Genomic DNA, 24,499 nt, shown 5'->3' on the forward strand with positions numbered 1-24,499 from the left:
TCTCCTGGCCAGGTGCTTCACAGCAAAATGCAGGTTTTCTTTCAAAGGGGATAGTAATAACTTGTAACATTTTAATATTTTTTTCCTATAAGATCTGGTTACCTGCAATTGGAAAGAATAGGCAGGACTCTGGCAGATTTAACTTTATTAACCACCATAAATCCTTTCCCTTTTGACTCTAATCAGTCCCTGGAGACCTTTTAATGCTCTTGACATTGCACCGGCCTTTCATCACAGCACAGTATACATTTTCCTGTAACTAGAAAACTGATGGCGAGAGCCTTATGTAAACCTGAGGTAGTGGAAGCAGCGATGGGGACGTGCGACTGTCATACGCTTGCTGCCAGTGAAAGGAGGAGGGGGAGCTTATTCTGCCAGCACAGCTCTTCCCTCGGTGGAGGGAAGAAGGGACCTGAAGGGATAGGCACTCACAGGTTCTAGCGTGCACCCGCTGGCAGCCAGGAACGGGGGACCAGCCGCTTTGCTCTGGCCCAGGCAGTCAGACAGGGAGACAGTGGTGCTTTTGTGTCTGCTGCTGGCAAGCACGGGGACACCGGGGGCCAAACCTTGCCTCAGGAAGCCCCTCTATGAGCAGTCCCCAGCCCGTGTCCCCAGGGCAGTGAGCTGCTGGGGCTTGCGAGCGGCCGGCAAGCTGGCCCAGCTGCCAGGAGCTGCTGGCCAGGAGGAGGTTGCTTGTGGCACAGGCACCCAGCAAACCTGCTCGGGCAGAGGCGCTGGGTGAATGGATCTTTTCTGTGCTGGGGCCAGCGCTTAAAAGGAAGGAGTGTTACCAGGTGGTCGAGGGGCAGGCACCTAAGCAACAAATACCTTCTTCATAAAATAACTACCTGGGTTATTGCCTTTCTGTCCAGCCGGTGCACAAAATCCTCTGGAAAGCGAGAGGGGAATTCCCCGGTCGGTAGTCTGTCTGTCTCTCTGCTGTCCAGGAATTTATGGGACGGAGAAGGCATCCCAAGAATCTGCCCCTGTGTGCAGGGAAGCTAAATTCCCTCTTGTTTTTCTGTATGCACAAGTCAGCAAGTTTCTTCAGCAAATGCTTTAATTTTAAGCTTAATACTATGCAAATATTTAACTTTGGACAAAAAAGCCTCAAGCTGGCTCCAGACCATGGACTGGCTTCCAGCTGTTTCTGCAGGTACAGATCCAATGTTTACATACACAAATGGTTATTTGCTTATTTATTTATTTATTATGGTAATCTTTTTATAATGAACTTGGATATTTGTGTACCCTGTTTTTCCTTTGAACATAAAAATCTATCTACCTATTTGCAATGTGTGTACAGCCATTTTCAGAAGCTTTGGCAAAAAGCGCAGATCTGCTGAAGGTAATCACTGTAGGCTGAATCTTTAGGTGACACAGAGTTGTACTGACTAACTTTTTTTCTAACTGAACTGTCCAAAGCAGTGCTTACCATTGAGAGCTCACTAGCCTAGGTTATGAAAAAAAGGTGTGGAAAGATTGGTGCCTGCTGCAGGAGCTTTATACTGTAATTTGGTTGTCTGGACAAATGGGTACAAGAAAATATTCGGGAGTGTCAAGAGCTTTAGCAATAAATGTTAACTAGGTTTCAGAAATCTGCTTAAGTGCTACCTTGATTGATAATACTTTGCTGTATCCACATATATTTTGTATATCTATGCTTTCTCCAGCGCTCGTCTCAGCTGCTGCATGCCTGCAAACAGCCTCTTACTAAAAAGGGAAAGTCCGTAGTCCTGTGGACCTTCTATAATGTGCTCAGCGTGTGAGCTACTGACTTCACGAAGATGAGAATAGCTGTGTCAAATGCGTTTCATTTGCATGTGGCAAGATAGAAAAAGCAAACTCTGTGTGAAGATGAGCAGACTAGACAGACACCAAATGCCTTAAATACTAAGGGAGTTAATGCTATGCAGTGATTTTGCTTCTGTTATAGGAAGTGTAAGAACAGTATGCTTCCTGGCGTACATCACCATCTAAACTGCAAAGGTTTCAGTTCCATGGCAACACGAAGAGCTCAATTGTGCTGAAGGTGTATGTATTAATGCATTCAGAGTGAGGGGCTGGGAGTGAGCTGGGGAAAAATAAAACATGCAGAACATTTCCTGTTTATTTATTTATATATAAAGTACAGCTTTTGTTCTTAGAAAACAAGAACTGACATGAATATACCCGCCACCCCCAATTCTCTCCGATTCTTCTTTACATGTGTTTTTCTCAGGCAAAAAGCAAATGAAGAAGCTGTTTTGCTGGAGCTTTTTAATAAGACTGTAAGTGCAGCAGCTCTTGAATGCTGCAAGAAAATGCTATTAATTCCTGAGACTATTGTATATCCCTGGAGAAAAGGACTTGGGGGGGACACAGGACTATTTTTTCCAAGATGTGCTGCTTTACAGAGCAGGGTGAAGCAGTGTTTGGGTTTTTTTAAATTATTATTATTTTCCTTGATCTTTTTGATTTGCCTTCTTTCTGCCTTTCTCTACAACGACCTCCAGTTTCCCTCACCTCCCCTGGCTGAAGAGCAGGAAACAAGACTGAGCTCTGTTTCCTGACATCCAAAGAAATATAAAACTATGAGGAAACGGTGTATTTTGTTTTGCCAGCCGACTTGGATTCTCAGACCCACACTAGGAAGGCACCTGCTCCCAGACAGGGTGAGGAGTCACCGTCCGGAGCAACTGGGCAATCGGCCAGGGAATAACCAAGAGCTGATGATTACGTGAATTTTGTTTGATCTGCTCAGTTGACTGCGTGAATGTAGGATGGGGGATTGTGACAAACACATTTTCCTCAGGGTGAAGAACTACGTAAGGCTGGTCCTGCCAGCTGTGCTGATGGGTGGTTGAATTGCAGATCTCCAAGGTTTAAAGTCAGACTGGGCAGTGGGGAAACCTCCAGATGTTGGTATTTCTGAGGCTAACAGCAGTGCTAATCTGGCATGGTAAAGCTGACAGAAACTGGCAAGCCGAACTGGATATACAGCTGCTTTGCATTGCTAAAACAAGCAAAGCAGCCAGAACGTATCAGTAGATCTGGCCTATAGATTTCAGTGAGGTTTCTCTGTTTAACTGGGGAGAGAATATAGCTCTGCAGTTGGAAGATGGTCGACTGCTCTCCTTTTGCTGTGCCAGGAGGAATAAAATTTGTCTCTCTCTTATCTGTATTTTTTTCTTGTTTGGATTTTTTTGTTTGTTTGTTTGTTTTTCCTACCAGCAACAGGAATATTTTTTTTCTTAAAAACAAGGCTTGCTTTCACTGAAGTGGGAACTCTGCCTTTGAGATTTGACTTGGGAGAAATCTGTCCCTGTTCAGGAGACCAGTGCCACATGGGTAAATCTTTTCTAAGGGAATAAACAGAATTGAAATTAATAAATGTCTTGGAATTCTACAAAGGGGTGGATTTCACCCTTGAGGCAGCAGGACTGCGAAGTAAGAAGGTGTCATTTTTAAATAGCCACTTTCTGAAGGAGAGCAGCACTGGTAAGCCTGAGCCACTTGCTAATGCTGCATTTGTCACTCTCCCAAATTTGTTGTTGTTGTGGCTTCTAGTTTCTGCACAGGTCCTCAAAACAAAAAAGCAGACATAGCTCATTAACTACTAGCATATGCTTCCCAAATTATGTGGCACCTTCATTTTCCTGACTTTTGACGAAGGGACTGTGCATACAACCCAGGATGAGGATGAGGATGATGTCCAGCCGACAACGTAGTAAGGGAGGTGAAGGATTCCTGTGTAGGTGTCCTGACCTGACCTAACCCTCCAAACAGGCTAGCTGCTGTTTGCAAGCACCTTCCCAGTGGAGCACCTCATTCAGCTTGGCAGGAAGGATGAAGAGAAAGCACCAAGAGGAGCATGAAAGAAAGAAGAAAAGGAGGAGAGAAATCAAGGACAGGAAGAGTGAGGAAACAGAGCAAAGGCAGAAGGGTGAGCAGGGAAACAACAGGGGGCTGGGAAGAGCACAACACAGGAAAGAGATGATGCTCTGGTGCTTGTGAGGGAAAAGTTGTTTTTCAGATGTAATGAGTCCGAAAAAAAAATATCAGAGTGATGAGGGAGGACAATTCAGATTGACATGAACAGAAAAAACTCATGGATTAATTTCATACACTGGTCCAGCCAATTTTAAATAGCAGTTGCTAAGTCTGTAGCATCAAGAGCTTGTGACATTGTCCATGTGGTTTTGGGGGCTGGTGGGGAGCAGTGGGGCCACATCAGGAGGCTGCTGTAGGCACCAGAGTGGGTGGTGGGAGGCAGATCTCTTCTGTGCACCTTGGCGGGAAGCCTAAAGCTGGTATGAATATCCCTGAGGAAAATTACCCATCCTGTATTTGAAGACTGTCAATCAGAAAAAAGTATTGGGTTCTCTCTGAAAGTATCTGGGCAAGGGCTGTTGCCATGCAGGCAGGGATAAGGGCTCCCTCTAGATCCCTCTTCTTCCACTTGTTCAGGCTATCTAGGCTACCAAAAATAAACAGCTGAATGGAAATTTTTTTTCTGGCTGTGAAAAGAAGCTTTTGAATGAATTCTACATCAAATAATGAATGTCTTCTTTCCTCCTCCTCTCCACCTACCTTGTTCCTAAACATTAACATTTCATGTTGCTTGAGCTAAGTTCAGTGTCAGACTCACCAGATCCTGCTGAAAAATACACCCTTCTTTTGTGGCAAGCTGGAGAAGATGAGAGGCTTGTGGTATTTTTCCTTCTCAGTCTCTGCTCCACTGGGAGAAGCAGCTAAGGCTGTGTGAAGCTGTCTCCTTCCCACTCTCCTAAACTGCGCTCCTAAAAATGCTTCTCCCTCAGTGGCTTTGCTGCTTCTCTGAAGGAGGCATGGCTTGGCCCACTTCGAGCTGTTATTTGTCAGGAGATGGTTTCTCAGATTGCATTGACTTTCATCATGATAGGAGGCTGAAGAAGTTTGCTGTGGAGTAAGTCATGGGCACCACTAGCTGTTACTTAAGCATGAAAGAGAAGAAAAGGATCAGGAATTATGAGATTTAAACCCTGCCCAAAACCCCAAATCTCCAAATAATTTGTGCCATTTCTGCTTCCTGTTTTCTAAACACTTGGGCTGTACTTGCATCACATTTTTAAACTTTCCTCCAGAACTGCAAAGGTGAGAAATACCCTTTCTTTGAAATAGGTTGTTTTGTGGACAGTGGTACCAGTGTATGTTCTCCCATGGCTCTCTGACCCCCTCAGGACTTGTCACCCACCTGCTTTATGTCACTGCCAGCAGGCGGAGGACTGCAGGCCGCCTGGCCGGGCTGAGGCGGTGCACCCCTCCTTGCTACCAGGATGGTTGTGCAACACCCTAGGTCTGAGCTCACGGCATTGCTCTGGCTTTCCCCCTCAAAGCCAGCTACCAATTTTCTCGAGACTTGTGAGAATGTAATTACTGAAATTTAATGAAATTTGTTGTCTGGGAGAGAAGATATGAATGTCTGCAGAGGTGGAGAAATGTGCATTCAAATACTGGGCTTGTTGTACAAGAAGGGGAATGGTTCTCACTGGGAAGTCGTGTCTGAAATACTCTGCAGTATGTGGTAGTATTTATGATGAAGATTAATGCCTTTGTGGTAAAAGCATGGGGACCTGAGTTTCCCTGGAGACCTTAATAATTGTCCCTACTGTAGAGAAAGCAAGTGATGAAGAGGTACAAGAAGGAAACGTTGGTGAAAACAGACTTTTTGACAGTGAGCACAGTCTCTGTGTTTGGTGGATCGAGTAGGGATGTTCCTGTGTTGCACTGAAGTTATGTGGAGATGAGCTGATACTTGCTTATTTTAATCAGTGCTGAAAAACAGAAGCAAAAAATCGAATGTGGCTTTGGGGTGCTGTAATACAAGTCTGAATCACCTGAAATCAAAGCCAGTGCAAGGTGGACATACGACAGCTGATGTTTGTGTAACCCCAGATCTCTCAACCTGTACCTGAACTGACTTGTCAGATGTTAGAGAAGAATCACCCTTTCCACAGATGCCGTGCAAGCAGGGCAGCCGTTTCTGCACTACAGGAGGAGGTTTTTTCCCTTCCCTCACCTTGGTGTCCAGTCCAGCAATTAGGAATCAGAGTTAACCCTCAGAGTTAACCCTCAGTGTTTGTTTCAGTCCCTGTGAGTCTTTAATTCTTTTCCAGCAGCAAAACACTTATTTCTCATAGACACACTAGTTGTTTGTTAATTTGTTTATAATCAGTTTTCCAAGAGGTTGCTTTGATGTGGGAGGAACAGAATTCTTTGGGTGCAAAGGCTCTCTGCTGACTCTCTTCTTAGTCATTAAGAGATGTTTTTCACATTTAGATGCCTTTATTTTTAAGGGAAAATGTCAAGCATCTTCTGATACCAGACATATGAAATGTGTGGTTGCCTAAACAGAAACCATTTGCACGTGAGGGCAGGAATGGCCGAGACCAGCCCAAGCCTTCACCAGCCACCTGGGGAGAGGCTGAATAGCCCCGTCCCCTGTGGCTGCTCTGCTGCTGCAGCCGCCTGCACCAGCCCCCAGGACCTGAGACCCCATGGGTGCTGGTTCCAGCTATTGACCTACATCCCTGCCGATATGCTTCCACACTAAAAGATTTTCTTTCCAAAACAATTTCTTTCCAAAAAGAGTGTGTCTTTTATTTTTTTCAATTCCCTTGACACCTTTTTGTATTTTCCAACTGCAGCTCTTTTAAGGCCCTGCCTCTGCAGTTCTTGCCTTTGTATAGGTTATTTTTGGAAACTGGGGAACCAGGAGGAGGGATGAAATTTAGGGGAGTTAACTGCAGCAGAAGTAGAAAGCTCTTTCCCTTGGTGTGCTCTTTCTTCCTGCTCCTTTCTTCTCGTGACCTCTGTGGTCCGACCTCCATTGCATTGCTCATTCCAGGGCAAGCCATAGCTGATGCTCTTTGTGCCCAGCAAGCAACTTCTTCCCGTGCAGAGGTGTGCAGGTTCGCAAGTTGTGCTCGACACTTCCTCCCTGCAGCGGCCATCGTTTCTCTTCTGCTTTTCTGGGTCAGCCAGTTGGCCAAAAAGTGGTAGGTGGTCGAGCAGAGTTTTGAGAGCTCTGAAATACTGGTGTGAAACACTTGGGCGGTTATGTGCCTTAGGGTAAATTGTATGCAGAGAAGAATGTGTTTCCTTTGTTTTTTCCTCAGTGGGGCAGCCCCATCAAGGTGGCTGGCTTTTTCTTGAAATGTCGGCATGTTTTTACCTGACCTAGTGGGGAGACCGGGAGCTCACCCTTCGGCTCTGGGGCATGGGGCAGGCGGTGGTGAGCCCAGACCCCCAAACCATCTGAGCTCTTCTGCATGGGGGTGATCACATCTTTTGTTTTGAACGCAAAAATATAAAGAGAAATTTTCTGTGAAGGAGCACCCAAGGACTTTTTTCTGCGTAGTTTTTCCAAAATCGCTAGCGCACAGAAAGACATTGACCATAGAGTAGGTCAGGCTGCCCTTTTGATAACTGAGACAGTATTTGGATAATTGAGATACCTGTGATTGCCCATGAAAATTTGCTGATGTTTACACTGCTGTCAGGTATTGAAGTCACACCATAATATTTATTGTGGGATCTTGCAATGGATTTTAAAATAGATCGATATCACAGCACAAAGTGGGAATTTTCCTCATTTTTTCGGTTATGAAAATGCCTAAATAGCAGTATAGTGCAGTAAATGTTAAACATTAAAAGCAGGTTTTGTGCATACTGATAAGAGTGGATTGGTAGAGGAGGAAGTAACTTGTGTTTCGTTGGTAAAGCTGATAGGAGTAAGGTGGAAATCAAAGTGGGGGATGATTGTAGACTTAGAGCAGTAACATGCCGTCTTTGAAGGATGGGTTTGAGTCAGTGACATAACAAGAAGTGATAGTGAGGAGGACTTTAACCCTAAATTAAAAAAAAACCACAACAAAACAAAAACAGAAGAGGCAGATGATTCTGTACAAGAAGCTCCACAACTGATCAAAAAGTCACACAAAGATATAGAGAATGAAATCAACAGAACATGGGGTACTCTTAAAATACACAGAATTTCAGGGGGGTTTACTACAGTGCTATGGCAGAGATCATTAAACTGTGCGGAATGGTTATGCAAAATGTTCACTGTAGGGAAATCACCATTTTCCGTAGATTCTAGGAAGGAGTGCTGGCACGCTGCCGGCAGTGATTTTTCACCCAGCCCCGGTGCTTGTGGCTGGCACTCAATGAAATCTTCCAGGGTGAATTATTTATTTAATTAAGAACGGCCACAGTTGCACTGAGAGACTGGCAGCACAGCAGCAGGAAGTCTGTTAGAGATTAAGCCTAACTTCTTACAGATAGGCTGCTTATGTGTACTATAAATAATTAAAATCGTAAGTAAGTCTATGTTGGCATTTTTGTTCAACCTTATTAACAACAGTTCATAATATTGAATGTGGTGTATGTACTGCCATGCATTATAGTCCTCTAATTTCTTCATTAACTCACGCAGAAGCTTGTGCAGCAAGCTAAGACATCACATTGTTGCTAACTGAACTTTTGAACTTTTCATAAGAAAAGGAGGTGTCTGTAAGAGAAGAGTCAAATTTATGAGTGCGTAAGCACACGCAACTCAAAACCTTTAATTTCAGTAGGCATTCCTATAAGAGAAAAGATGGAAATCCCCCTATTCTTACGCCAAATAGGCAAGGTAATGCTTTCTTCTTAGTTTAACATATTCCAGAGATAACAGTTATAGCTGGTGGTTTGAGGGAATCCCAGGAAGAGAGGAATTTGAATATAACTAATGAGAGAAACTGTCATTTGAGGAGATATCCCTGGAGAGTGTCTACAAGATTTCATATTGTTATCTGTGTTATTTAAAAAAAAAAGAAAAAAAGAAAAGGTGAAGTAATGTGATTTGGCAATTGTGCTTTTATCAATAAATTTGATATTTGAAGAATACATCCTGAGTTTGATCCTTTTTTTCCCTGATTGTTGGGTAATAAGAAACAATTTTGCAACATTTTTTGCAGCCTCTTTTAGAAGAAGCACTCATGGATTTAAGCTGTGTAGTTTGGCATGAAGGAGAAAAATGGACAAATGTTTTCAAAAATACCAGAAATGGACAGTTTTGAAACATCGGACATACTTGGTTTTGACAGGCCTAATAAGCAAATCAACACAGAGCTAAATTCACCTTCTGGGCGCAAGTTCCGCTTTTGGCGGGTGCTGGCGGCAGGGGCCATCAGGCAGGCTGCCAGCAGCCGAGGTAGGGCTCTCTCCTTTGCATGGGGTGGTTTGGACCTTCCCCCCTCCTCCCCCTGCGCTTCCTCCCCAGTCCTGCTGGCTGCCTGATGGTCCTCACTGAAGCTGTCAGCAGCTATGTCTGAAACAGCCCTTGACTTTGAGAGGCTGGCTTTTCTCTCTGCAGCCCGGGCTCTCCAGCGCTGCCGAAACTTGGAGTGAGCAGGTGATTGGGGTTTGAGGAAGGGTTTCCCACTGTCCTGGCTGTAGCTTCACATCCTGGAGGGGCTGCTCCTGCTACCTGTCCTCTCCAGCTGCCTGCCTGAATCCATGCTGGGCTGGTTTGGGCAGCTGGATGGGCAGTGAGCTGTTGGGCGGCCAGGGGTTTCTGATGGGTTAGCACCTTGGATTGGCTCCTCATGGGCAGAGACAACCTCTAGAGCTGGCAGGAGCACACGGCTGGTGTGGGGGGAAAGAAGCAAAGCGGCATCTCTCCCCCTTGGGTGGCATTTCGCCATTGGACTGACCTCACCAGACCATGAAACTGTATCCTCAACAGGCAGATCAGATCTTGTACGTGCAAGGTTGTTCGCACTTAAATACTATGTTACATTATCACAGTAATCAGGAATGGATACTGAGAAGATGATGGTGAAGGACAGTGGTGTTTCCTATGCTGCCTTTTTCCACTCCCCACTTCTGATGATCCCAAGTCACTCTCTGTGTGTTTCCCTTTCCAGATGGAGTTAGGTGTACATTCAGAATTGGGTTTTTATTGGCAGCACCTATGAGCAATCGAAGATTGTGCAGCTTTGCAATCAAACTTCAAACTGAAATGAAGGTGTTTTCAGTACAGTTTGTTTGCAGTTATTGTTTTTTGGTTGGTTTTTTTTTTGTTTTGTTTTTTTTTTGCAAATAAAAGGCTTTACAGTATCTCGGGGCAACCTGTTCCACTGTCTCACCACCTTCACTACAAGAAGTTTGATCCTTATGTCCAATCTATACCTATGCTCTTTCAGTTCAAAACTGTTGCCCCTTGTCCTGTCACTACAGATCTTGGTAAAAAGTCTCTCTCCATCTTTCTTATAAGCCCCCTTTAGGTATTGAAAGGCCATGATCCCTGGAGCCTTCTCTTCTCCAGGATGAAAAACCCCAACTCTCTCAGCTTTTCTCCATAGGAGAGGTGTTCCATCCCTCTGATCATTTTTGTGGCCCTCCTCTGGACCCACTCAAACAGGTCTGTGTTTGTCTTGTGCTGAGGGTCCCGGAACTGGATGTGGTATCCAGGTGAGGTCTCACAGGAGCACACTATGGCCGGAGAATCACCTCCCTCAACCTGCTAGCCACGCTTTTGATGCAGCCCAGGATCCGGTTGGCCTTTTGGGCTGCAAGTGCACATTGCCAGGTCATACCCGATTTTTCATCTACCAATATCCCCAAGTTCTTCTCTACAGGGCTGCTATCAATCCATTCATCACCCAGTCTGTACTCATACTGGGGATTGCCTCAACCCAGGTGCAGGACTGTGCACTGGACCGTGTTGAATTTCATGAGGTTCACATTGGCCCACTTTTCAGGCCTGTCATGATCCCTCTGGATGGCATCCCTTCCCTCAAGTGTATTGTGAACTGCACCACTCATCTTGGTGTCATCCATAAACTTGCTGAGGGTGCACTCAATCCCACTATGTAATTAATGAAGATAATGGACAGTATCAGTCCCAAAATGGACCCCGAGGGACACCAGTTGATATTGATCTCCATTTGGACACTGAGCCATTGACTGCAACTCTGGATGCAGCCATCCGGCCAATTCCCTATCCACTGAATAGTCCATCCATCAAATCTGTATCTCTCCAATGTAGAGAGACAGGGATGTTGTGTGAGACTGTGTCAAAGACCTTACAGAATTCAAGACAGATGACATCAGTTTCTCTTCCCTTATCCACCAGCACAGTCACTGTAGAATAATATATAGAATAAACCTGTCGTGTTTTAATGGTGAACTTTATTTGGTCCCTTCAAGTCAAGTGGCATACATATGATGTGAACACACTGTTGAGGCTACTATTATTTTTCATCACCATATTCTAAAAATACTTTTGAAGAATTTTGGTGAAGAATAGATCTCAAAAGAACCTTCAGATATTAATAATGAATATCTTGGAAAAGGAAAGTACACTTTCCTCAACCTACAGTTATTCAACTGTAAACAAGCTTGTCATTTAACAGATCCAAACTAAATTCAGTGAAATGAAGATCCCTCAGATCCTTTTGCTGCAGCTGCAGAAGAGGCTATTGCTATCAAATGCTAGTTTCTCATTTCAACAAAACCTGGTTCCAGGTGCTCAGGCACAGCTTTCCTTAGTTTTCATGGTTTGATTTGCTTTAAAACTTTAGCATAAACCCTGTAATTTACTGTTAACTATGCTACCAAATGTAACCAGTTTAGACTAGGTAGTGATAATTTGAAATTTAATTTCAAGTACACTTATCTCCAAAAATAAAAATATTGATTTTCATATTAAATATCTAAAATAAGCACAACTCCCACCACCACCGTCATCCATTGTTACTCGTTTTAGATTTCTTCAGGGGTGTTTGCATGCAAGGGGAAGTATCAGATTCCTACTTCCAAATAGAGAAAAATCATTATGTAGGCTCAGAAGCCTCTACTTCTATAATATTTTAATATTGCTTTGCAGTTATAACCAATATTACCTGTTTTGCCAATGTTAGCGTTGGGAGAAAAGCCCTAAGATACTGATGTGCAAGCAGAATGAGAATAGCATGACTATTTTTATGTTTCTGACATCAGTGTCTTGGTTTATCTAATGCTGTATGACACAGTGACTAAATCTCCATACTATTCCATCCTCAGAGACCCAAACATCTTTTCCAATATTGCTCCTTGTTTCAAAAGTTGCCGAAACTTTTAAAAAATAGTTTGCTAGTTTGGGGTGTTCTCTTACTGTTTGTTCAGAAAGCTAATAGTCTCTTTACTTTTTATAAACAGTATTCCTACACCACATTAATGTGTATTCCTAATTGGATACTCATGGGTCAGTAAGAGATAATTCATGAGCTTCCGTCTTCAAATATGGCATTTTTAAAAACTATCATGAGGCTTTGTTGCAGCAGGATGTCTCTGCACTCTTTTATACTTATTTAGATGGGTACATTTAGTTACCATTATGATTCCTGTTCTGTCCTTTACCTGTTTTCATTAGTTTTTTCTCTATGTTGAAAAGCAATACATTTTTGCTACTGGGAACAGTAAAACCTGCTCATACCAGATCCTCATTTTTTCACATCTCTTTTACCCCACAGATCCCACCTTCACCGCCCACCTGTCGCACTCCCACATCTGTACCTATTCTCTGCATGGATTTGCTGGGTTCCTTTATGTTTCAAGAAAACAGGCCTTTGAAAAGGGTGTTGGCTTCCAGAAGTAGTCACACAAACCAGCCTTGTGCTAGATCTCCTGGATAAGAACTGACAGAACCGACAGCTGGTTGTAAAAAAAAAAAAAAAAAAAAAGAAAAGTGAACTATGCCAAAAATCTCATTTTCCAAATGGAGTAAAATGCCTTTTTTATGTGAACAAAGGGTTTTGACTATTCCTTGTTCAAACAACCCCTTGCTTTTTTAATGATGTAGAGATTTGGATTGCATCCCCTTAATGAGTATTGACCGAGTCTGTGGTGTTCTTTTCCTGGTGGTGTGTGTGAAAGTAATGTTAGCTGTAATGGTGTACTAAGGTACTAGAGAAATGGAACCCCAGGACCCTTCCAAAATGCCTGACACTGGGGTTAACCCGTTCTGTGTTTCAACAGGCAAAAGGCACATGGGAAGGTAACTTTCCAAGCACAGCTGGATGTTGCAGGAGCAGCCTGGCGCCTCCTAAACTTTTCAGCAATAATTGCTTTACAGCTGCTGTTCAGACACAGAAACAAGAGACTGTATGCTGCAGCTTTCTTTTTCCCAATCAAGGTATAAACAGACTTTTTGAGAATTATGAACACAGCCCTAAAAGTTAGTCTATCTCCCAGTATTTTTGTTGAGCTTCAGATCCTGGTCTCCCTTCTAGGTTTGCTTTGATTGATGGTTGATATGGTGCTATGGACATCTCTATGTCTTGAACTAAATGCGAAGAGACAGCCAGCTCTGGCCAGCCTCTGCCTCATGCAGCTGGGCAAGGAGGAAGAGAACAGAGCTTTAACCCTGCTTTCCAGACAGCCTCCCTACCTCTCACATCCTTTGAGTGGCTGCTGGTGTGACTCAGAGCAGATACACCCGCTGGTGGAGTTGCCAAAGAGCTGTCCTGGCAGCCTGCGCTTGGTGGGCACCTCGTGCTGCTCCTCCCTTGGTGCCAGGGACACCACAGGCACGGTGTCTCCTGGGGCAGCTCTTTCTCGGTGAGGGATTTCCCTCCAGCCAGGGGATCTCCTATTTAGGATTTGGACACAGTTTTGTTTGCCTCACCCGTCACCCTAGAGATGGTGTCCAGTACGGTATGCGTTAGCATCCCTGCCTCGTGGCTTGTACAGCTTTGAAGATGCAGCAGTGCTCCAGGTGCGTCCCTGCCACAGCCATGCGACGGTGTGGTGATGGGTCTGCGTACCTCCGTGGTACCCCATAGGGCCTCCGGGGAGTGGGGCACAGTGGGTGGAACAGGGAGTGCACCCCTTTGTCAGAGTGCAAAAGTTGTCAGAGCGAAAGAGGCAAACTCGCTCTCTCTGCTTGCTCAGGCTTTTGCAATGGCAAAAGGGAGGTCCCGGGCTGTGAGTTGTGAAACTGTCTGATCCATCAGTGACTAAGTTTACACGAATTTCAGAATGCGTGGTAAAACATAATATATGGCTCATAAGCTGTTTAAAGGCTCTTGATGAAGGGGGTGATTATAGTACTCACTTCTGAACGGGTGAGGGGCTTTGTGTGAAACATTGCAGGTTGTAATTTCCCATGGAATTTGCAGACTTGCTATAAAGTGTATCTAGGTACTTCACAGGTTCTTGGTAAGGTGCTATGGTACACATTTACACCTCTCCTATTTTTCATGACACTTGTGTTATTGTAAGAGCTCCTACAATTGAGAGCACAAGGGGATTTGAATGTTTTGACTCCCACATATTCTGTAGGAAGTGAATTGTTGTATCGCATTGAGTGGGCACCAGTGAAAGACCCATGAATGACAGGAGGAGGAAAGAGAGACTGGTGCTAGGTGTCTGCAGCAAATTGGTTAGGATAATCAGCTAGAGGGCACCAATGAATATTTCTTCTTAGGGCTCTTAAATTAGGCCATGTGGACTGCCAGCATATAGATGCATGAGAGAAACGTGAAGGCTTTGCAAAACAGTTGTGCTAAAAATAATTTTCGGTATTATTTTTAATAATGTTATCACAGATTAAGAAAGTGAGGCAGGTTTGTATCCTGGGACATTTCTTTCTCCTGCTTAACAGGGTAAACACTATAAATCCTAAGTGTTTGTTTGGCTAAGTAATGCTTTCCAAAAGTATGTCAATGAAGTAGGCATTGGAGTCATAAAATACTTTCCTATATTTAGATTTTAAATATGCAATAGAAAGTCATTAACTTTTAGACTCCTAAGCTAAAATTGCTTCTGAAAAGAGGGCTTGGATGTTAAAATCAGTTAATTAAAAAAATAAAAATTTTAATATTGCCAGAAATGCACAGTCAGTGTCTCGCCATCAGCAGTGTTAGGAGGCTCAGTCTTATCCTAGTAAATTTGGTTGCTGTGAGGGCATGAGAATGATCCTGAAACTGTTGAGGGGGGCAAGAGTATTGTGGAATTATCAGTTGACTGGTTAATTTAGAGGATTATGTTTTTAACTTGCAAAAAATGCAAGGCAAAGTTAATGCAAAAAATGCAAGGCAAAGTTAATGCAAAAAAGAACCCCAACAATCCAGTTGCACAGAATCATAGAGTAATTTAGGCCAGAAGGGATCTCTGGGGGTCATCTTTGAGCCCCTGCTCAAAGCAGGTGCATGCTACCTTGTTTTGCCTGTTGTCAATAATTTACTTTTACATGGTTTTGATTTGTGCAAGACAGATTAACAATTCAGGTCTTTTTTTTTTTTTTTTTTGAGTAGTAGAGAGGCAAATGCCAAAGAGGGGTAAAAAGTAAGCCAAAAGTATTTTACAAAAAAGTTGATCCAGGTAGCATTGAAGCATCAGCAAAATATCCTGCACCATTTCACATATATTGATTTTTTTTTTTAGAACAAACATTGCTCTTGGGTAGCGCAAGGGACTTAGTTTGAGCATTTGTGAATTAATTTTAAATTGTTCTTTTCATTGCTGGCTAATAGGCAGAAGGAACTGGTAAATAGTAAGAGCAAAGGCTATACAGCATTTTGTAGCCAGTGGTTCTGTTTAGACTTAATCCCTATAATGCAGTGTTAAAATTTACAAAACAGCTTGTAATTGCAGTAGCTTATTTAAACCAGCTATTTGTGGTTATGTCTGCTGAGGAAACTTAAACTTCAATGTTCCCCAGCCATCTAATAGCAGCAAATTGACTGCGGGTCTCTTGTAAGAATATCTAAATGTAGGCTGTTGAATAATCCCTTTGGGGGCCCTGTAACTATTTTTGTGCCTGGATATGCGTCATCAGTGGGTATTTTCTCTGGTGACTAGCTTACATCAGTAGGTCTCCTACCATACACTCTATCAGTGAGTGACTTATGATTGATGGGAGTCACGGCTGCTGTTTAGCTTTTATCTGTGACCTCAAATAATGGACAACAGGAATTTCCAGGCTGTTAAATTCCTTGAATGACTGAAGACACGGGATGGCTCTGCTGATAAATGCAGGTAGTACCCAGATACTGGGTGTTCACCGGGGGCCAAGGCGGGGAGGAAGGAGAGGGGGGTTCCTCGGCTGCAAGGCGGTGAATCCGGCTCCGATGTGTAGCCGAAAGGTGCGCTTCCCGGACGCCAGGGAATCGGCTGTGCCGGAGGACCGCCGAGCGACCGTGATGCTCTAACTCTCCCGAGCTCTCCAGCCATACGTGTCTGCCAGTGGCAGCGGCGTTTCAATGTGTTGAACGGGCTGATCTTTAGGGGAGCTCGTCGGTCGGTCAGTTTTATCCCAGGGAGACGTGCAGCTTGCAGCTCTGTGGAGGGAAGTGCTGTGGAATTTTCAGCTGCAGCCTGGTTGTTTTCTTAACCCTTTCTGTTTCTGCCCATGAGCAGCGAGCGGATTTATTGGAGTACTTAACCCAGGTGCTACCTGGGCTAAATCTGAAGGTGCAGTAGGCTATGTGGTTTTAAGGTTAAGTTGCACCTGCCACAGTGACCTACTGAGGATGTGGTCATAGTTCATTTTCCAGGTGTTCAGTACTTCACATTATGAAAATAAGGACTGCAGATACTGAGTTATCCCCTTTTGCTCTTTCCACTCTGCCTTTTTGTCAGAAGCTGACATGCAAAATGGGGCTGCAAAGACAGCTATGAGATTTTTGTGAGTGTTACCTTTGATGAATTTAGCAGCTTGAGTCAGCCCTACGGTGAGGCACTTTTTGTCATTTCTTCTTCTTTCCCCCCTGTTCTTCCTGCCTCTTGTGGGCTCAGTCCCTTTGACACAGCTGTGATAGGAAACAGTAGATCAGCTCTCTGTGAACTCGAACTCAGAACTCTCTCAAGCCCTTCTCCTGGCAACCAGGGAGTAAAAATTGCAGACACGGATGCTGACGGTGTGATTGATGATTAAAAAACGTCCTTAATGCTGTTTATCGCGCGGCATTGTTTGGCTGAGGGAGGATAGCAGCTGGATCCAAATTCCTCCTCACCACTTCTTCCTGTTGGCAGGTGGCCCTCTGCATGGGCTGAGCTTGCAAACTCTCACGCAGGTCTTACTTATTGGAGCGCCTGCTATGGTTTTTCACTCAGGTGACAGCAGATTGAGTTTTGTACAGGATTTTGAGACTTGAAAACTTTCAGTGGGAAAACAGGAGCTTTGTTTTTAACTCGCCTGTGTGACTCCTCCTCCTCATGTACTAGCCCAGAGGTCGTAGTTAATGAATGAAACCAGGCTTCCTGCAGGAGCCAGTTAACCCACGGCTGTGCGTTTGTTGACACAGTGTTTACATAAAGCTGCCTTCAGTAGCAGTGCATGTGCTGTCATAGTGTGGATGCCCTCGCTCTGAGTGATACAGGTTATGTATACCTTTCCATTCCTTGCAGACAGGTGCCTGGTACAACACATGCACTCGGTCTGACACCAGTTTCCTCATCTGCTCTTCGGCTAGTTGAGTGCGGGTTAGGAATTGCATTCCACAGAAGTAGCAGAAAGAGAAGTGACAATTAAAAGGAGGCTCAGAAGATCAAGGGAGAGGAGGGAATGAAAAGGTTTTCTTTGAACTGTGACTTACAACTATACTCTTCCTTTGTTTCTATATCATTTTTTCAGTCACTTCAGTAAGACTTTGTGATTCATGACAAACTGGTTATATAATTCAAAATCTGTAAAAGGTTAAGCACAAAAAGCTTGATGTATCTTGAGTCATTTGCATTAAAATTCAGTGAATTTTCCTGGGGTACTATGCTTAGAAAAGCTTGCTAACCGGTTGATGTTGCTATATGTTTTATTTGCCACAGCTTTCTAGAAATCATTATGCCCACTACACATTAATATCTTTTGGCTAATATTGACCTCCTTTCCCCCTATTTTTAGGGGCATTGTGGTTTAGGGTAGTGATAGTATTTTAGGGTAGTAATAGCATTTTAGGGTAGCTTTCATTCACCGTGTTTGTGCAAAAACTCAGCATCACCAACTTGCCAGAAACACTCCACAAGCCTTCCAAGCATTTCAGAAAGGGTTGTTGTTTGCTAGGAAAAAGCGTTAGCAAGTTGCCTGCTGTTTCTTGATGCTTGGCGCTGGGGCTGTCTGCAAGGCAGAGGGATGAAGTCCAAACTGACATGTGGCAGTGCGTGTAGGTGCCTCCCTGTGTGCTGTGACAGAGGTGTCGCGTTGGGGACAAACTAATTCAGGTGCTGACCCTGCGGTGAAGTCGCTTTAGGTGGATGCCTGGGTCCTTATGCCTAACCCTGTTGACTTCAGTGACTAAGTGCAAGCACCAAACTCTGCTTGCACAGCTTGAACTGAGGAACAACGATCGTGGTGGCTAAACCCTTGTTTTTCCAGAAAAGCATTTGCCTATTTAATGGCCACCTTTCAAATCTTGTCAGTTGCCCTGGACAACGGCTAACCAGGTATTTCACCTTCATAGTTAAAATAATTAGGTGTTGAGAGCAAGGGATACTGCCCGTTCACTGGAAGTCAAAACATCCGCTGCTTTAGCTAGTAATAACTCCGTCAGCAAACCTCTCCCTCCTCCAGTGAAGTGTGTTGGTGTTTCAGTGTGCAACTAGTTCCCAGTGGGCACAGGACTGTAATTACCATACTTGGGAGGCGAAAATGGAGACTGAATCTGACACAGGAATATCAGGGGCTTCATTTTGAAATTTTTTAAAAGATTAAATACAATTAATTTCTCTCCTACCTGTTAAATCTATGACTGCATGCTCTGTATGGCTGTTGCAGTGTTGGATATTTGTTGAGGGTCATAACAATGAAATGGTATTTAATAGGTTTGTATCGCTTTGCAAAGTACTCTCAGTGCTTAAATACTCACGAATAAAGAGGTGCCCTGGGATAGGAAGAAGAGCAGAGGTAAGACAAAGCTCACCTTGCCCATGGCCCTCCCTTCTAGCAGCACTATTTTGTTTGAAGAATGACTGTATGAAGCTGGCAGTGCTGCTCAGTCATTAATGGAATCATTAACGCAAGTAGAGGTATGTCGCTACTGTGAGCTGGATATGTGTTGTAAAAGTATTCTGAAATATGAGGCAAAGTAGTGATTTCACTACTTCAGGGCACACGGTATCTTTTGATTGTGTTACTTCACAATAATCTTTGTGTTTCCATAAAATCCCACTGAAATTGTTGAACCAGTCCCTAGATAGTAGGAAACTCCAATTTTGGGTGGCTTGTGTCAGGAAGGGCTTGAATAGTTTAATTGATTTGTTTTGGGTTTTGTTTCTTAAGGTGTCGTGGAGGAAGTATGGGTTAGCCATCGCCTCATTTAGACATTATTTTGCTGCAGGGAAAAATAAGGAGTTATCCATAAATATTGTTGATGTTTGTAGTGAGTGGAGTAATAAAGAGCAAAGAGGAAGAAAAGCAGTGCAGTGAAACAGTATAAGGGAAATACAGCATAAAGAAAAGTTGGGAAAGTGAAAAACGGTATTGGTATTTCATTTTTGTGGTATTTCATTTTTTTAGTCCAATTGATAAGATATATGAAGAGCCTTCCATCTTTTTGATGTTATTGTGTACAATAATGTGAATGAATAACACTTCAGATATAACACTTCAACTCTTCCTGCACGCTCTGTGCCTGATGATGTTGGTCCTGAAACCTTTGCTCAGCAGCTCAGTCCTTCCTGCAAGCAGCCAGCGACTTTCATAAGACTGTTGGAGATCCAGGACCGGCTGTCAGTAAGTTAATAGACTTGTAGATGTTACCCTGGCATCGAGTTAGTTTGAAAGGAATCTACCCATTTGTTTGCACATGGGGGAGAAGAGGGAAGGAAGATACTGCAGGCGAAGCCTTGAGTGTACTGTGGCAGATGGGAAGGTACCTCCTTTATATCAGTAGCCCGGCACCAACTCCTGTAAACTGTGTCAAAGTCTTTTCTTTGTCTCCTGTTTTGTTTCCTTTAGAGACACAGTGCAGTAACTTCTGCAGGATTTTTGCTCTTGGCAGTGTTTCTCTTTAGTGCCACAAAGTGAGCATTTTTCCTGCAGGACCTCAAACCGCTCAACAAGTGGTGTGCCGCCAGTGACTCAGCGCAGAGTCCCTGTTCATCTGCTCGCTGCCACAAGCCCTCCCTACCAGCCTCCAGTTTTCAGATGCAAAGCCGTACTTGAATCCTGAGACAGGAGCAGGTAAGGGACAGGGTTATCCTGGGTAAAGAGGTCACGTACCCCAAGGAGCAGTGAGGGAAGAAGCACCTTTCCAGCCCAGGTTAAATTTCTGAGGCAGATCTTGGCCCTTCTCAGGGTGTTCAGGTTGGCTTGGAAACTTGGTGTAAAGGAGGCGAGAAAGAAATGCCACACACTGACATCCCCAGGAGCCTTGATAATGTCAGGACCCATGACAGTACAGCGGTACTTCAAAAATATCACTGTCGTGAAGGATTTACATGATACTGCAATAGCTAATAACATGAGTGCAGTACAAGGCACTAATTCAAGATTGCTGAGGAGTTTGCCAAGTGCCTGTAGTCTCGTGTCATGATTTTGTCCCTTTGCAGACAGGCTGTTAGCACTGAGGGGTTTTCCAGAAACTCATCCCGCCTTTTTCTCAAGCACAATTGCCAGTTGCTACCCTGCTAGTTAGAAATAATAGCAACTAAGTTAAGAAATTAAATTCCTTATCGGGTAGCCATTTTGTTTTCACAGACTTATTCCAACATGCTCAAGGACGGACCCTCTGCAGATTTGCTTCTTGTACACTTAGTTATAGGCAGTGAAGTGAATGTACATTTGGAGATTGCTCTGCATGGTGCTTGTGACCAGCTATGTTCAGGGACAGGGGATACAAAGTCAGTCTGTGAGGTCCTGGCATCTGCTGTCCCTTGCTTGGGAGTTAGGATATCAACGTGCAGTGTGAAACTCCTCCCCCCTCTCCAGGGAATTCCACTTCCATTTACGAAGGCCAGCCAGAAATCCTAATCTGGAAGTCTGTAATTTGGGAATGAGAAAGAAATAGGGAGACACAAAACTCTTTAAATCCTCTTTCACTAATGTGCAGGGAGAAGTAATAGTAATGAAATTTCCCTAGTGTAACTGATCATGGAGCATTACATAGAGTAAAGAGAATAGGAACCTCTGAGGTTGCTTTGCCAGTAGATCTCCATCCTCCTTAAAACTCAGGGCCATGTGCTGGTGAAATACAGCCTATCTTTAAATGCCAACGGTGGTGATTTTTCCCCCACTTGACTCTTGACCAGGACCTCAGGTCTCATTCCACCAGAAATTTGCTGCTGGTTACAGAGGGAGCCAGGCTACAAATCAGAAATCAGTTACTCTGATTAGTTTAGCATTGTCTACCTTGATTGCTGTTAAATTAGATATCATAGTGGTAAAAGCATCAAAGCCAAGATCACCTAGAAGGGAATAGCTGTCTCAGAGAGGTATAAAGGAGTAGAATGGTGCAAATGAGCAAAAGGGGTATTAGGTTAACTACGAGGGAAAAAATCATTACTGTGAAGGTCTGTTCTTCTGATGGAAACCAGAAGAGCTAATGAGTTTGAGTAACTCCAAAGTGACCTGGACAAAACACTGTAAAAAATACTACATAGATTTTTCTTATTCGGGTACAAGATGATCTAATAGACTTTGGCCATTTCCTTTTTGATCTAATTTCTGGGATTCTATGATCACTTTTAAAAGAGGTAATTTTCTTGCCTGTCTCACTGCAAATGTTCTTCCTGAAAGTTTTTGGCACTTTTTACCACAAAGGAAGACATTTGGAGAAATCCAACATGATGGTATTTTGAAGACTCCAAACGAATTTTTCATGGCCATATCTTGCCGTTGTTCCGCTGTAAAATTCCCAGAATACTTATGAGACTGTTGCATTAAAACTGTATGGTATTTATATCTAGGTACTCTTTAGAGGCCCAAGTCATGTTCATGCTCTATTCCCAGAGTAGCCTTCGTCCAGTTCTTTAAAGATACAGTTTGACTTTACAGGAAATAATAATCATGCCTACCATACTGTAACTAAAATATTCAGGCACATGAATCTTTTTCTTGACTTCCTATAAAAATGTCATTTGTAGCTTTATTTTGTTTGTTCTGCTTTGACTATAATATAAACAAAAGTTTATTAAAGTCTTAGCTCTAAGTTGCAGTTCTTTCTTGAGACTGCAAGGTCTTACAAAAAATATTATTGAAACTGCAGGGCAAAACCACGTATTAACAGAAAAATGAATAATGAGTCTGTTTTCATATGGATTTTTTAAAAAGTACAGCTTGTAGTTGAACTAAATGTACTATTTCTTCTACTGCAGCCAGGAAGCCCTCATAGACTTTTGACAGCGCCGCCAAAAAATTAATGCTTCAGCTGCTTAAAAGATATCAAAAGCTTGTTTGACAATTGTAATCTCTTCCAGGAATTTCCTTTCCCATTTTCCCTCCTTATAAAAACTGATAACAAGATGCTTATATAGTAGAAATGGAAAGTCAGAGGTATGTTACAAAGCATTGTGCATTCCTTCCAGCCTCACGAGATGAGGCATGACATCTCCACAGCAGGCTAGGAAACGCGGGCACTCCATTGTGCAAGTAGCATTTGCTTCCAGGATTAACTGCTTGCCAAGATAACACAGATTTAAATGTTTCCTAAGCCATTTTTGAGTTTTTACATAGCATGGCAGCCAACAGGAGAGCGGTTGAAGATGGCTGGGTAGGAACTCAAAGCAGTAACCAAGGAAAGACAAAAACAAAGGAAACAGAGAAATATGCTGCATGTGCCAGCATCAGTTGACACGGCAGAACTGAAGGCAGGGGAAAGCAGCGCCAGCCCAGCTTCTTTCGAATTTCTGTCCTCACTTTTACATGCAACAAGATGTGACAAACTGAAATGAGACACAGCTTGAACTTTTGCTCTGAAGTGGTTCAAAAAGGCACTGAAACATGGACTCAGAGGTCAGAATTGTTCCCTTTTCTGTAACAAATTCCCAGGACAGCCGTTAATACTACTCTGTCTTTTAAGGCTAATCTTTAATAGTATTCACTCACACGTAATATGAAATATATAGTATTGCTGTGGCTGTGATGAGGAGCAGTTTGTTTTTCTCTAACGATAGAAAGGAGATTCTGTGTTAGGAAGAGTGAGATAATGAAAGAGGTTGCCAATAAAAAAGCCACTGTGTTTGCACAGGGTGCCCTTGCGTTCAGCAAATGCCAATTAGAGAAATGCCACTCTATGTGTATGATGGGTTATTACTACACAAACACTTGTACAATTACGTGCTGTGTCAGAAGGGCAAGCTACCTTTGCCTCACGGCCATTATTTTAAAGCAAACACAACTATCAGGCACACAAATATCAGGTGTTGCAGAATGGGAATGGTAAAGTAATGATCGTTTGAAAGTGCAGGCGAAAGAGAAGAAGAATCAGTGTAACAAGCCTTGGCATTGAGGGAGGTAATTTTTACCATGTCTGCACTAGATGGATTGGAAATATCTTTATAAACTGGAGAAGTGAACGCTTCCTTCCACCACTTAAATGAAGTTAAAATACTGTTACGTTGTTCTGGTGCTTGGAAATGAGAAGCAAATATACATTCCTTTCAGGTACCTTCTTTGGTACTGAAATGTTTGTAGTCCACATGCCTTTGTAAAGGAGTTTGTGTACTTCGTTCTGTTGTGCTACCAATGGTCTGGTATCACCAACATCTTCCCGATATACCCTGCTCTTAGCTCTTGGGTGGCTCTGGCTGGTTTCAGTAAATGGAATAAAGGGCCGTTCTGCAAGTGACCTGGTGCAAGACATGGCCTTGGGTGTTTGTTACTCACACCTGCCTGTAGGTGTTCTACTTGGTATTTTATTTTGCATGTTTTGCCTGAAGTCTCCGTGGATGCTGTGGCCACCTCGGGTGTGTACAGGATAGCTGCACGATATGTGGGTTCATGAGTTTTGCTCTAAGGCTGTCAGGTTTGTCTTCCTTTCTAATGTTTGCCATCTGTGCTTTTGCTGTCTTCTCTCTGGGTCATAAAAAAGAACACAATTCAGCAGAGACTGTATTATCATCAGTGGCCTGAACCTTTGTGCTCGCTTGACCTCATACCTCTAGGAAGCTCAGCTGGCAAACGTAGCACAGATCTTTGTGGCAACACCCTCTGGGGTGTGTGGGCTGCTGGTTAGGTTGTCTTGCTTCCATAAATGCCGAGGTGTTTTCACTGACATGCCCTTTTCACAGGTTTGAAATCACTGTGGCTTTAAAGTACCAGCTTTCCCTAAAGAGGAAGCACTCCGCTCACCCAGGGATCTCCTCGAACCCGGCATCTGCTGGGGCAGGATGGGGTGGCAGAAGTTAAATGGAGAGTGTTAGTTTGAAAAATTTTATGAGGTCACCATCCTTTTAAATTCGTTTACACAGATGGCTGTCTGGTTTGTTGCTTTGTCCTTGCTTAATAGTAACTGTTTATGGAAAAATGAATTGCTTTGCAGAAGGAGGTCCAAAAGCTCATGCTGTTGTTTCCCTC

At 43.5% G+C, this 24,499-nt stretch overlaps 1 protein-coding gene across 6 annotated transcripts in view; it reads left to right on the plus strand.

The window, feature by feature from the left end:
• HIVEP2 (HIVEP zinc finger 2) overlaps positions 1–24,499 on the plus strand; it is a 143,221-nt gene that overhangs the window by 39,747 nt on the left and 78,975 nt on the right. Inside the window, exon 1 of one of the 6 annotated variants that reach the window (XM_064447141.1) lies at positions 15,840–16,029. The exons of the other annotated variants lie outside the window; for them this stretch is intronic. The gene's annotated coding sequence lies outside the window, so the exon portion shown is untranslated. Of the gene's footprint in view, positions 1–15,839; positions 16,030–24,499 lie in introns of those variants that run through there. 6 annotated transcript variants of the gene reach the window in all.

The sequence above is a fragment of the Phalacrocorax carbo genome, chromosome 3 (assembly GCF_963921805.1).
Source record: "Phalacrocorax carbo chromosome 3, bPhaCar2.1, whole genome shotgun sequence".
Lineage (NCBI taxonomy): Eukaryota > Metazoa > Chordata > Aves > Suliformes > Phalacrocoracidae > Phalacrocorax > Phalacrocorax carbo.